Source organism: Harpia harpyja, chromosome 16, assembly GCF_026419915.1.
Source record: "Harpia harpyja isolate bHarHar1 chromosome 16, bHarHar1 primary haplotype, whole genome shotgun sequence".
In the NCBI taxonomy this organism is placed as follows: Eukaryota; Metazoa; Chordata; class Aves; order Accipitriformes; family Accipitridae; genus Harpia; species Harpia harpyja.
Genome location: NC_068955.1, coordinates 13,459,178 through 13,471,624, shown reverse-complemented (window position 1 = coordinate 13,471,624; position 12,447 = coordinate 13,459,178). Strand labels below are relative to the sequence as shown.

The 12,447-nt window shown below is 49.1% G+C and overlaps 1 protein-coding gene across 3 annotated transcripts in view; it reads right to left on the bottom strand.

Annotated features, from left to right (window-relative positions):
• CD151 (CD151 molecule (Raph blood group)) overlaps positions 1-12,447 on the bottom strand; it is a 41,371-nt gene that overhangs the window by 24,904 nt on the left and 4,020 nt on the right. Inside the window, exon 1 of one of the 3 annotated variants that reach the window (XM_052810948.1) lies at positions 7,239-7,361. The exons of 1 other annotated variant lie outside the window; for it this stretch is intronic. The gene's annotated coding sequence lies outside the window, so the exon portion shown is untranslated. Of the gene's footprint in view, positions 1-6,350; positions 6,470-7,238; positions 7,362-12,447 lie in introns of those variants that run through there. One more of the 3 variants, XM_052810950.1, reaches the window with a different exon arrangement.

The window sequence follows — 12,447 nt, the reverse complement described above, 5'->3', positions numbered from 1 at the left end:
CAGTTTGCCAGTCGTGTTCATTTAGGGGATACACTTTCTTTGACCTTCCTTTTCAGGCTGACATACCTACAGAATCCCTTCTTATTATTCTTTGCATCCCTTGCCAAGTTCAGCTCCAGCCACGCCTTGGCCTTCCTGACCCCATCCCTACACAACTGGGCAATGTCCCTGTACTCTTCCCAGGACACGGGTCCCTGCTTCCACTGCCTGGGTATTTCCTTCTTGCCCTTTAGTTTGACCAGCAGGTCTCGACTCATCCATGCGGGTCTCTTGGCGTCCTTGACTTCTTACACCTGGGAATCGAGAGCTCTTGTGCTTTACGGAAAGCGTCCTTAAAGATCTGCCAGCTCTGTTCTGCTCCCTTGTCACTGACGGCAGTTTCCCAGGGGGTCCTACTGACCAACTCCTTGAACAGCTGGAATTTTGCTTTCCTAAAATTCAGGGTCCCGACTTCAGTCTTTGCATGACCCATATCCCTCAGGACTGCGAACTCCACCAGTGCGTGATCACTGCAGCCCAGGCTGCCTCCAATCCTGATGTCACTGATTCGCTCACTTGTGTTGGTCACCAACAGGTCCAGTAACGCATCCCCTCTGGTAGGGCTGTCTATTACCTGGCTTAAGAATTTATCCTCAATGCACTCCAGGAGTCTCCCAGATTGTCTACAGCTCACCGTGCTACTTTTCCAGCAGATGTTGGGGTGGTTGAAGCCTCCCAGCAGGATGAGAGCCTGCAAGCCTCCTGTAGCTGGAGTAAGAAGACTTACTCCAGTAGGCTCTCCCTGATCAGGCAGCCTGTAGTAAACACCAACCACAAGGTTCCCTTTGTTGGCTCGATCTCTAATTCTCACCCATAAGCTTTCAACCTGCTTGTGGCTATTCTTCAGAGACAGCTCTTCACAATCTATCCATTTCTTGACATAGAGGGCAACCCCTCTGTCCCTCCTTCCTCACCTGCCCCTTCTGAACAGCTTGTAGTCATCGACAGCAGCACTCCAGTCATTTGTCCCACCAAGTTTCAGTAATGGTAAGTAGGTCATAGCTTTCTAGCAGCACCGTGGCTTCCAACTCGTCCTGTTTGTTGCCCATGCTGCATACACTGGTGCAGAGGCACTTCAGCTGGGCTGTTGGCCATGTCATCTTTTTAGAGGAACACACCCTAATTCCTTTGACATGTTTCACCAGTGTTTCTCTGTTGGCTCCTATTACCTCAGGAGCCCCTGGCTCCTCTTTGTAAGACTTCAAGTGTGCTCCAGTGTACCCAGCACGTTGCAGAGCAACAGGCTGAGGGCCCTTGCTAGCAACCCGTCCCTCTAACCTTGGTGTGTCTTCCTACGGTTTGTCATTTCTGTGGAGGCAGCTAGGCTGCATAAGGCAGCTGTACTGGAAAATGGCCTCTAGCATCCCCTCTGTCCCCTGCTTTTCTAAGATAGAGGGTCCCAAACTTTTTGCAGTCGTTTGTGCTGCCACATCCTCAGCCATCTCACCCTCATCCCACAGCAGGCAGGTTCAATGCTCCCTGCAATCCATTTCCATTGGCATTGCAGGCAACAGGATGGAGAGGAGAACAGCAATTCTTCCTCCCTAACCTGTTTGGACACTGAATTAATGATCCTTGATCTACACCCTGACACTAACCTACTTCACAGCCTAAGGCTTAAACTCTTATCTATTGCTGGTACTGGGATATGGAAACAGTAATACTTCCTGACTTGCCTGGGTGGGATAATGGGATGTTTGCAAACCACTGGGGAAGAGAAAAAAGTTACTTTTTATTAGCAGATCAAATTTAACACAATTCATAACCATTTTAACTTCCTATTATCTTCAAGGGGAGGTTCCTGCAGGCCTTTACCTAGCATAGTATGGGCAACACACCTTCATTTATAATCAGCTTGGATTACCCCTGCTTCCATTCCCTATGAAAAGGAATGCTCTGGTAAGAGCTAGAAACTTGTTGATTCACATTACTGTGAATCCACAGTAGACCACAAAAACATCTCGAGAGAAACAGTGGAAATCCAGCACTTGAGCCATTGAGAAGCAGGCCAAACAAAGCCCTGGAATCATTAATTAAAGATCAGACAAGGGAGCTTTCTGAGGAACTGGGGAGTGGAGGGAAGGCACAGGCAGCACAATCACCTGCAAAGCAAGCAATAGCTCTGAAGCGTCCTCAGTCCCAAGGCTGGGCCCAAACTCTCCTCAAGCAGCCCTTGTGCCCTACCATTTATCCATCTGCTTCATGCTGCTCCCCCACTCCTGCCCTTTCAGAAGAGAAAGCCGACCCAAGATGCAAAGCTGAATGTTTTGCTTTCCATCTCAGCATGTTGGAACATGCTAGAAAGTCAAAGTACTCATGCCTCTAGGGCTGGGGAGAAGGCAAAACATGAGCCAGACATCCAGTGAGGCAACAAAGTTCCTTCTCAGGAACTGTCATTTATACTTGTGTGTGGGGCAGGCACACAGAATAGTTTTTGGTCCAAAACACTCCTCCCTGACCCTTCACATGGAAGCTCAACTCATTTGGCACTGCTGAATGAGATTCCCCAGACCACAGCTTGGAAACTGCCTTTATCTCCTTCTGCCTGTTGTCTAAACTGACCATGTGCTGCTGAGGGCATGAAGTATTGACTGTACGGTACCTAGCACAGAAGGATCTCGCCCCAAGCCTTTTAGGGGCTGCTGAGAAGTTGTGATGGGTTAACCCTGGCTGGATGCCAGGTGCCCACCAAAGCCGTTCTATCACTCCCCCTCCTTCTCAGCTGGACAGGGGAGAGAAAATATAACAAAGAGCTTGTGGGTCAAGATAAGGACAGGAGAGATCACTCACCAATTACCATCACGGGCAAAACAGACTCAGCTTGCGGAAAATTAACTCAATTTATTACAAATCAACCAGAGTAGGGTAATGAGAAATAAAACCACACCTCAGAACACCTTCCCTCCACCCCTCCCTTCTTCCCGGGCACAACTTCACTCCCGCATTCTCTACCAACACCCCAGCGGCACAGGGGGACGGGGATGGGGTTTACGGTCAGTTCATCACACGTTATTTTCTGCCGCTTCATCCTCCTCGGGGAGGACTCGTCACGCTCTTCCCCTGCTCCAGCGTGGGGTCCCACCCACAGGAGACAGTCCTCCACGAACTCCTCCAACATGGGTCCTTCCCACGGGCTGCAGTTCTTCACGAACTGCTCCAGCATGGGTCCTTTCCACAGCGTACAGTCCTTCAGGCACAGACTGCTCCAGCATGGGCCCCCCACGGGGTCACAAGTCCTGCCAGAAAACCTGCTCCAGCGTGGGCTCCTCTCTCCACAGATCCGCAGGTCCTGCCAGGAGCCTGCTCCAGCGCGGGGTTCCCACGGGGTCACAGCCTCCTTCAGGAACCCACCTGCTCCGGCGTGGGGTCCTCCCCGGGCTGCAGGTGGATATCTGCTCCACCGTGGACCTCCATGGACTGCAGGGGGACAGCCTGCCTCACCATGGTCTTCCCCACCACGGGCTGCAGGGGAATCTCTGCTCCGGCGCCTGGAGCACCTCCTCCCCCTCCTTCTTCACTGACCTTGGTGTCCGCAGGGTTGTTTCTCTTATATGTTCTCACTCCTCTCTCCGGCTGCCGAATACCGCCGTCCCAACTTTTTTTCCTTCTTAAAAATGTTATCACAGAGGCGTTACCACTATCGCTGATTGGCTCGGCCTTGGCCGGCGGCGGGGCCGTCTTAGAGCCGGCTGGTATGGGCTCTCTCTCGAACACAGGGGAAGCTTCTAGCAGCTTCTTACAGAAGCCACCCCTGTAACCCCCCCGCTACCAAAACCTTGCCACACAAAGCCAATACAGAAGTGAGGAATACAAAGCAATGTTTTCCAGCCACATCACCTGCTCCTACCAGGAAGGTGCACAGTGGTTCTGGGAGAAGTGGAGACAACTTAGAAAGCCACCTACATTCAACAAGAAGGAAGATCTCTTGGCCATCTTTGGCAGACCCTGCCTGGCTCTACCTCTCAACGGGGAGAGCACCTTTCTGAAGAACTTAGAGAGGATAAGCAAGATTCCATCCTGGGAGTTTGGGAGGATCTCACCTCAACACCCTCTGGGTCTAGGAATCATCTCCACAGGCACATCACAGTCCTGCTGTCACCCCTTGGGATGCTTGCCAAATCCCTCCTTTCTTCTACCCTGGCTCGAGCTGCTGCATTTTGAATAGACCCCTCAAGAGAGATGTAGACCCTTAACTCCTGCTAATTTTGATGAGAGTCAGGTGTCCAGCGAGGAACTGTGTGCCTAATACACCTGAGGAGCCATCTGCTCTTTGAGACAAGAGCTGTCTCTCAGAAGAGCGCTTAACCCTTCTGCTAATTTTTCCTAGACTGTTTACTCCCCAGGGGAGGGACTTACTGAAGTAACAATGAGCATACATTTCAGACTCGGCAAGGGTTTACATGTTCAGCACCACACACATACCTGCGAATTAAGTGTTCTATGAGGGGGTTAGTCAAACCTGGGCAAGGTGGTGGCTGACTTCGGGATCCTTGAGGATAAAAGGGACCTTAGCATAAAACCAATTGCACAACCATTAAGAAAAAGAAAGCATTAGAGAGAAAGAAAGAGTGATAGAGCATGCCCAGGACTGCATGTGTCTGTGCTCTAGCACTGTTCCACTACAAAGCAAACAAAAAACCCTTCACAGGGCTTTCTGGTCCTAACAAAACATATGCAGCCAGCCACATCCTGAGAGCAGAAAGCCCCCATCTGCTGCTTCCAGAAGTGGATGACCAGGGAAGCAAATGGCCCCTCCAAGCACCCAGTCCCCATTGGGAGCTGGAAGGCAGGCCAGAGACCAGCATGCACTGCACGACCAACGGGAACTCCTTCTTGCATCAAACAACATCCTCTTGTATCTCATAAGGCCTCCTTTATCCTGAAGGATCCCGAAGCACTTTACGCTATTTATACACAGGAACCACTTCACTAGTCATTGAACTGAGGAGAGGAACAATAACCGTCTCTTTTCTCTCTCTTGAAGCACCAGAAATCAGTGCCTGGCGTGTGTTTGCAGACAGCTCATAGCAATGAGGGTTTGCCATGACGAGGAACAATAGTTCAGATAGGTCAGGGTTAGCCAACAGACAAGACAAACTCTTCACTGCAGCCTGCTATTGGCATTTTAAATTCTATTTTCCCAACTCTGTTCATGGGCATTGTGGGGTTTGTGGGGTTTTTTTGCTTGTGGTTTTTTTTTTTAAAGCAGGGCTTTGTCCACACTGGAGAACTTACCAGTAGCATTATACTGCATTTCTAAACAAAACAGTTTGTGCAGAATCAGCTTTCTGCCTGATCCCTTCCTATTCATTACATTCATTTTCAGCTCAGCTCTGAGAAGCAAAGCCACTAGGTCCTCAGTGTCTTCAGGGAGTGCTCACAAAACCTCCCTGCCCTGTAGCCATGCCAGTACTAGGACCAAGCCAACAAGCACTAAAAATCCTCCCAGCTCCCACAAAGCCTACTCAGGCAATTCTGTACATCAGTTCAAATCTGTCCTGGTTTCAGCTGGAATAAAGTTAATTTTCTTCTTAGTAGCTGGTATAGTGCTGTGTTTTGGATTTAGGATGAGAAGAATGTTGGTAACACACTGATGTTTTCAGTTGTTGCTGAGTAGTGTTCAGTCTAAAGTCAAGGATTTTTCAGCTTCTCATGCCCAGCCAGCAAGAAGGCTGGAGGGGCACAAGACGTTGGCACAGGACACAGCCAGGGCAGCTGACCCAAACTGGCCAACGGGGTATTCCATACCATGTGACATCATGCCCAGTATATAAACTGGGGGGATTTGGCTGGGGCGGGCATGGTGGCTCGGGGATTGGCTGGACATCAGTCGACAGGTGGCAAGCAATTGTACTGTGCATCACTTGTTTTGTATATTCTCTTAGTAGTAGTAGTAGTATTTCCCCTTCCTTTTCTGTCCTACTAAACTGTCTTTATCTCAACCCATGAGTTTTACTTTTCTACCCCCCCTCGATTCTCTCCCCCATCCCACGGGACGGGGGGGGGGGGGGAGTGAACAAGTGGCTGTGTGGTGCTTAGTTGCCAGCTGGGGTTAAACCACAACAAAAGCGCTCTCCGAATAATGCAGCGATGATAACCATTTGTTCACTCTCTACACATAGCGGGGTTTTTACACTGCGGTTTGAGCTCAGGGCAAATACTAACCTAAGAACACATGCTGTGTTGTAGCTAGTGCACAGTCACTCAAAATTTGTTTGCAGTCTCATTGCAGAGGTACTTTCAGTTTCATTCCCTACAAATCTGTGCAGTGAAAAAGTGACTAGCTAAAAGCCAGTAGATTTTCTACCTACCCACAGTATCAGGTGCATATCCCATGGCAGGCCATCATCTTCACCTCACCGGGCTCATGAACAAATTGTGGGACTTTAATCCCACCGTCTAAAATATGTGCAGCAGTTTTTGGAAGAGAGGTCAGGCAGCTGGTGTGTCACCACAGGGTACATTTCTAGCCTCTCTATGACACAGTGTTCTATAATCTCACTGCCTGAAAGACCCTTTGCCTCCTTAAAGCATCCCAACAAAGAAAAAAAAGGTAGCATGATATAGGAGCACAGAGAGATCAAGTGACTCCCCCAGCACAGAGAAGGGGTGGATTTGCTCTCCTCACACCTCAACACCCATCCTCCACCCACTGAGCTGTTCTGTCCTCTGGAAGACCATTGCAGAAAGCAAAGCTGTAAAACGCAAAGTTTTCAAGCTACTTGTTAGCACTGCCCTGCCTGTGCCTGACACACCTGACTGCAGACAGTACAAAGCAAGAAGTGCACAAAAAGCTGGCACCAGCTTTAGCTTTTGTACAAAACTTGTTTTGCTTTGAGTAGGCTGTTCCTGTTCGTGCTTTCTGCAGTGTAAACAAGCAAAGCAAAAGTCTGTGGAGTCAGCCCACAGGTCTCTCCCAGGCTGCCTGCCTCAGTTTCAACTCCACAAAAATCACATTTTAAAAGCAGCTGAGAAGGGATTTGACAGTGGAAACTAAGGTTAGCGGTCTTACCGCTTCAGCCGTGTTGCTGATTAGCTCAGGGCTGGTGCCACCCATGCCAGATGAAACCTCTCAGCATGTCAGTGATAGTGATGGTACCTCCAGTTCTAGGAATGGGGCAATGCACCCTGCAGCACCCCAGCGCACCGACAAAAGGGAACATCATGCAGCCACAGAACAGGGCGACAGCAGCTCTCACCTCAGCATGGCAGCTAGAGAGATATCGGTGCCATCTTCAGAAGCCTCCTTTCCTACCCAGGACAGCCACCTCACGTGGGAACACTCTCGTGCCTGGAATTACCCACTTCGGTAACAGCAGCACCAGGAATGGCCAAGAAGTCTCTTCTGACCATCAGTCCTTATATATCCCTGATGTCTGTGTCTCTGAGGGTGTTTTGGAGTGATCATTGAATGCTTTGAGGAGTTATATTCCTCGCCAGAGCTAAAAACACTTTACTAGAGTCAGATCAAATATCAAGCACAGTCAAGGGCAAATTAAGTGACATTTCATTTCCCAGAGCTGAAAGTCCAAGCTCATAGGAACTAGCTGTCTCCTTTTGCTATAGGAGCAATGCTGGAAACAGTGCTCAATCCAAGCTGCTTAAGGCTGCCTTGAAAAGGACCATTCCTCCAGTAAAAATTAAACAACCTCCAGCCAAAAATAAAACATTCCTCCCTCTTCCGCCTCACTCTTGTGTAGCAGGTTTTAATGACTCCACCAAAACCATTTACGCAGCTGTTTTTAGACCCGCCTGCAAACTTGACAGGGAGGCATCAGCATGTGAATAAATAACTGGGAGGCAAGGGCTGTCCTCCAGGCAATTACTTGCTGGCCCTTTGCCAAGGCTGGGGGCAAGGGAAAAAGATTAAAAAGTCCCTGACTCCAGACCACATGCTAACAAGCTTTAAAGAAATCCCCCAGCCCCAAGCCATCAACCACTTCCCTGAAACACCTCACTCCACCAGTCTGTATACAGACCTGCACACAGAGGAACAGGGAGCTGGGCTTGCTCGGGTCCTCTCCGCTGCTTCAAATAAACACACAGGCAAAGGGCAGGCCTCCATGAAGGGTACAGAGCTACGAACAGTACAGAAACTTTGGCAAGTCTGCCTCAACGTATCATCCACTTCATTTAGAGCGGGCAGGAATAAGTAACTGGGAAAGGGTTCCTCTAACAGAGGCCAGCATAAACTAGCTGGACTTCAACCAAAGCTGGGAAATCCTGCAGAGGATTTCTCCACCAACCCACCCTCAGGTTACCCTAGCCCTGTATGAACAAGCTTCATTAAAGGAAAGCCTAAAAGGAGTTTGAAACTTAATCCTCCCCACCCCCCCTCCCCCCACCGTGGAGGTCAATTTTCAAGTCAAGAGGGACCATATCATCTCATATGATCTCCTGTCATTTTAAAGGTGAAAATTTTAAAGGCTAAAAGTAGTTCATTCTACAACTCTCGGACACCCTGGATTAACCCTCAAACATCAGGAAGACTCAAGACGACTTCAGGAGATGGGAGAAACCACATACTTTGTTCCCTCGGGAGCCTCTCCAAACGTTACTGGCACATACTCAGCATTCAGACTACTTCTTTGAGCTCAGCAGAAAGCAGGAGAGCATTTTCCTCTGTGTGTAAGAGACAGGAACATGACAAACATCCGGCGTGGGGCAGACTCATTATCCGTCTCTCAACGCAACCCATGCCATTAGTGAGCAGGAGGGGGAAAGCAGTCCACAGCATGGTTCATTTGTAGGTTAAGCCACTCACTAAGTCCTTAAACATTAAAAGCAAAAAATACTCAAGAGAAAATCCAGGAACAACACAGCCAAAAGTTTCTGAAGAAACTGAGTAACTGCCTTCACTTTGACCTGAGTTTCGGTCAGTACTAATGCCCACTGTGAAAATGAGGTCCCTCTAGGATATCAAAGGATGAGGAACGCCGAAAACAAAAGTCACTTCTTGCTTTTGAAGAAATTAGATAAAACTCTAAAATTCGTGCTGGAAGTAACCAGAGCAATTCTGGCACAGAAAATAATCCTCCTGTGACTGACCTCAGATGAAAGGGTGTTTCAGCACTGACTGCTCTGGTGTCAGGGCCACCTTCCTGCCACTCAGAAAACTCCTCACTGCAGTGGTAGCAGCATCTGACTTGGTAACCACTACCGTGTGCACAGACACAGGAAAACAAAAAAGACTATTTGGTCAGGGTGATACAGGGAGAGGGGACTTGGGCTGGCCAGACATGGTTATCCATATCAAAAATTGGGAGGATACTGCTGATCTGCAGCAATTATGCCCTTCGTACACAGGGAAATCTGCTTCCCACTTACACACTGTAAATATACTGTTGATAAGAATTATGCTGATATAACTACAATAATTTAATTTGGATACTCTCACTGCTCTCATCTAAATTGGCTTCCCTTTTTCCTAAAAGGGGGTTTTCTTCCACATGGAGACAGATGCAGCCAAAGTAAAGCTCGTGACACAGTGAAAGCAGAGTTTTTCCTCTGCAACTGTGTCTGATTTTTCCTCCTTCCAGGCTTCTTGCAGCACACCTGTGAGTCAGGATCCACGCTCCACCAGTGCCTGACCAACGCTGAGGGCAAATGGCCCAGTGAAGTCAGCAACTAGGATTTTCTTCTGGTGTCAGCACAGTGGTTTAAATTCCCTTTTTCCTGTGTCGGGACACATTGCACGTGCTGGAGGTAAGCACTGGGGAACACACAATGGATAGAGCAGGCCTTTGTTAGGCTCTTCAGAGCCCATCCCTGAGGCTGAGTGCAGCCTCATTCCCCACATACAGCACCGGAGCTCAGCGGGATGCTTGTACTCTTTCCTGTACTCTTTCCCTACTCAGGAGGAGGAAAAAAACAGCAAACTGGGACTCGAAGGTGCAGAAACCAGCCTGACAGTTCCTCCTCCCCAAAAACAGAAAGAAGTCCTCCTGATAACAGGAAATTTGTCTCTCCAAAAACCCTCCAAGTGGGCAAGGTAAATTGGAGACCACATCAAACCCTTCATCTCACCTCTGGCAGACCTCTCACCTAAGTCAAGTCTCCCAACAAAGACAGAAGAGGGCTACTCCATATAGCAAGAGGGGACCTGCAACTAACCACAGCTTCCAGCTCACTGGCAGCTCAACTCCTCAGCAAGTTGTACTTCCACACAGGACTGGACTCATCCCTTCTATGCTACAACAGCCGAACCCACAAGCACAAAGCCCAACACTTTCCCATATGCACGTTCCTTGCGCACAGCACTCGACATGCACACACCTGAGACCCCTTCTTGCTCCAGAGCTGGCTGCTCCAAGGCAGTGCTTGCCATGCATGTGTCCGTGTGCCCGGCTTCTACACTCACCGTACACCGCTGTGACTGCACACACAGCTCCCCACCACCTCCCCAGGAGCTCTGCGTGCAGCTTACAGTGACCACGGACAAAAAGAACAAATGACCTCTGTTTCCAGGGCAATGTGAGGGGGAGATATGGGATATGAATTCCTCCCTTCTGGATTCCATCAAAGCTAGGAAGAAATACTGACATTCACAAGCCATGACTCACACCTGCCTGGTCCAGCACTCCAGAAGTCCTGCTCACTGGCTGGCATGCCAGAAATGCCAGCATGGCTGGCATCTGCCAGCTGGCTCTGTTAGCATATAAATTTGACCAAAAATGTCCTTCCTCTATTTTCTGTATTGTTGCAGTGTGGTGGTCGCTGAGGGTCAGAGCACTCCCTGAAAACTTGTACAACCACGCAGGCAGCGTGGCTGTTGCTCTGGCAGGTAACAGGCCAGCGAGGCTCAAAACATGATCCGCTTCACACAAAACAGAAACCTCTCCCCCAGGAATTCCTGCCTCAAACCACTCTTGGTCCCAGTTTTAACTGGATCTCATTAGTGAAGGAGCCAAAGAATCTGTTGTTAGTACTCCAGCTACGCTGGTAAGTCATATACTTGTATTTAAAGAGCTGCCAAGGATGCTCCATTAACCTCCACAGAGCATAATTCCTGACTGCCCCTTCTCCTCCCACTAGACCAGTATCCTGCCCCCACTAGCAGCTACTTACACTTACATCCTTCCATAGTGGAACTGGCTACACTTTCAGGCCCATGTTGAGCTTATTGCACTACTGCCTGAAATGCACCTACCGAGCTGTACAGCACTTTTCCAGCTCGGACCGGAGAGCCACAACCACCCGACCAGCAAGAGGAACTTAGGTTAGAAACACGGACAAAGCTGGTCATACCCAAACATGGCCCAGACCCCAAAACACACCTTATTCTGCCATGCAATATCAGGAGTGCAAAATAGTAACCATCTGCTTGGTCTTCCTCCGGTCTGCTTCTCCCCCACAGGGGCAGAAGTATTCCAGGGTGAGGTATCAGACATGCTTTCACCCTACCCATTTGTACAGCACAGCCAGACCTCTCTCCCACAGTCTCTCCAGGTGTTTGTTCCTCTCAACCTGTCCCTCTCCTACAGTGGCAAAGACATCTGGGAAACACGCTGCAGATTTCGGCCCAACTCCACAGCTTCTTAGGAGCGTGCACTTTTCACTTTGCAGCTACAGGGACAAACTCCACCAAAACACAGGCACTTGGACCCTCATAACTCTTTCCACTGCCCCAGCTCCCCACTGCTCTGTTTAAAACCAGCTCCCTGCCGCTCTGTTTTCTTTCCTATAAAAGGAAACAGAACTTGGGTTGGAAAAGTGGACTTTGCTCCTTTTGCATTCAGATCTGGTACCAGCATAGATAAGAAACAACAGTCAATGCCAAACATTTTATGTCACCTACTTCTGGCTCAGTTTTTCCTTACAAAGAAGCCTCATTACTACTGCCAGGAACAACCGGTGGGTCTGAGCAACATCCCCTCTCGTACCTCCCACACTTTTCATTTCCAGCTCTCTTAAGAGGCCGTGCCATATCCCACATCGTCCATGCTTCCTCACTCGGATGCACTCACCTCTTATGTACATGCTCAGCAGGTAGAAAAAGCAACTCCACGGCAGCCTACATGGATGCAGGCAATACACACTGTGCAACTCACTGTACAATTAAAAATGCATTTGGTTGGCTGTACCCTGCTGACAGTGGCTGTGGGTCAACACCCAAATGAATTTAAACAGCTGCCAAGGACCCTCCCTTAACCTCCACAGAACATAATTCCTGATGTGCTTCCTTATCCCAGTAAACCAGTATCCTGCCTCCAGTAGTGTCCAGCACTGCTGGCATCAAAACTATGCATGAAATACACACACACACACACTATATATATATATATCTATCTCAATAACTCTATGAAGACCCCAGCTGGCATGTCATGGCAGCTACTCATGCTTGCATCCTTCTAAGGAGCTGGCTACACTTTTAGGCCCATGTTGAGCTTATTGTACTACTGCCTGAAA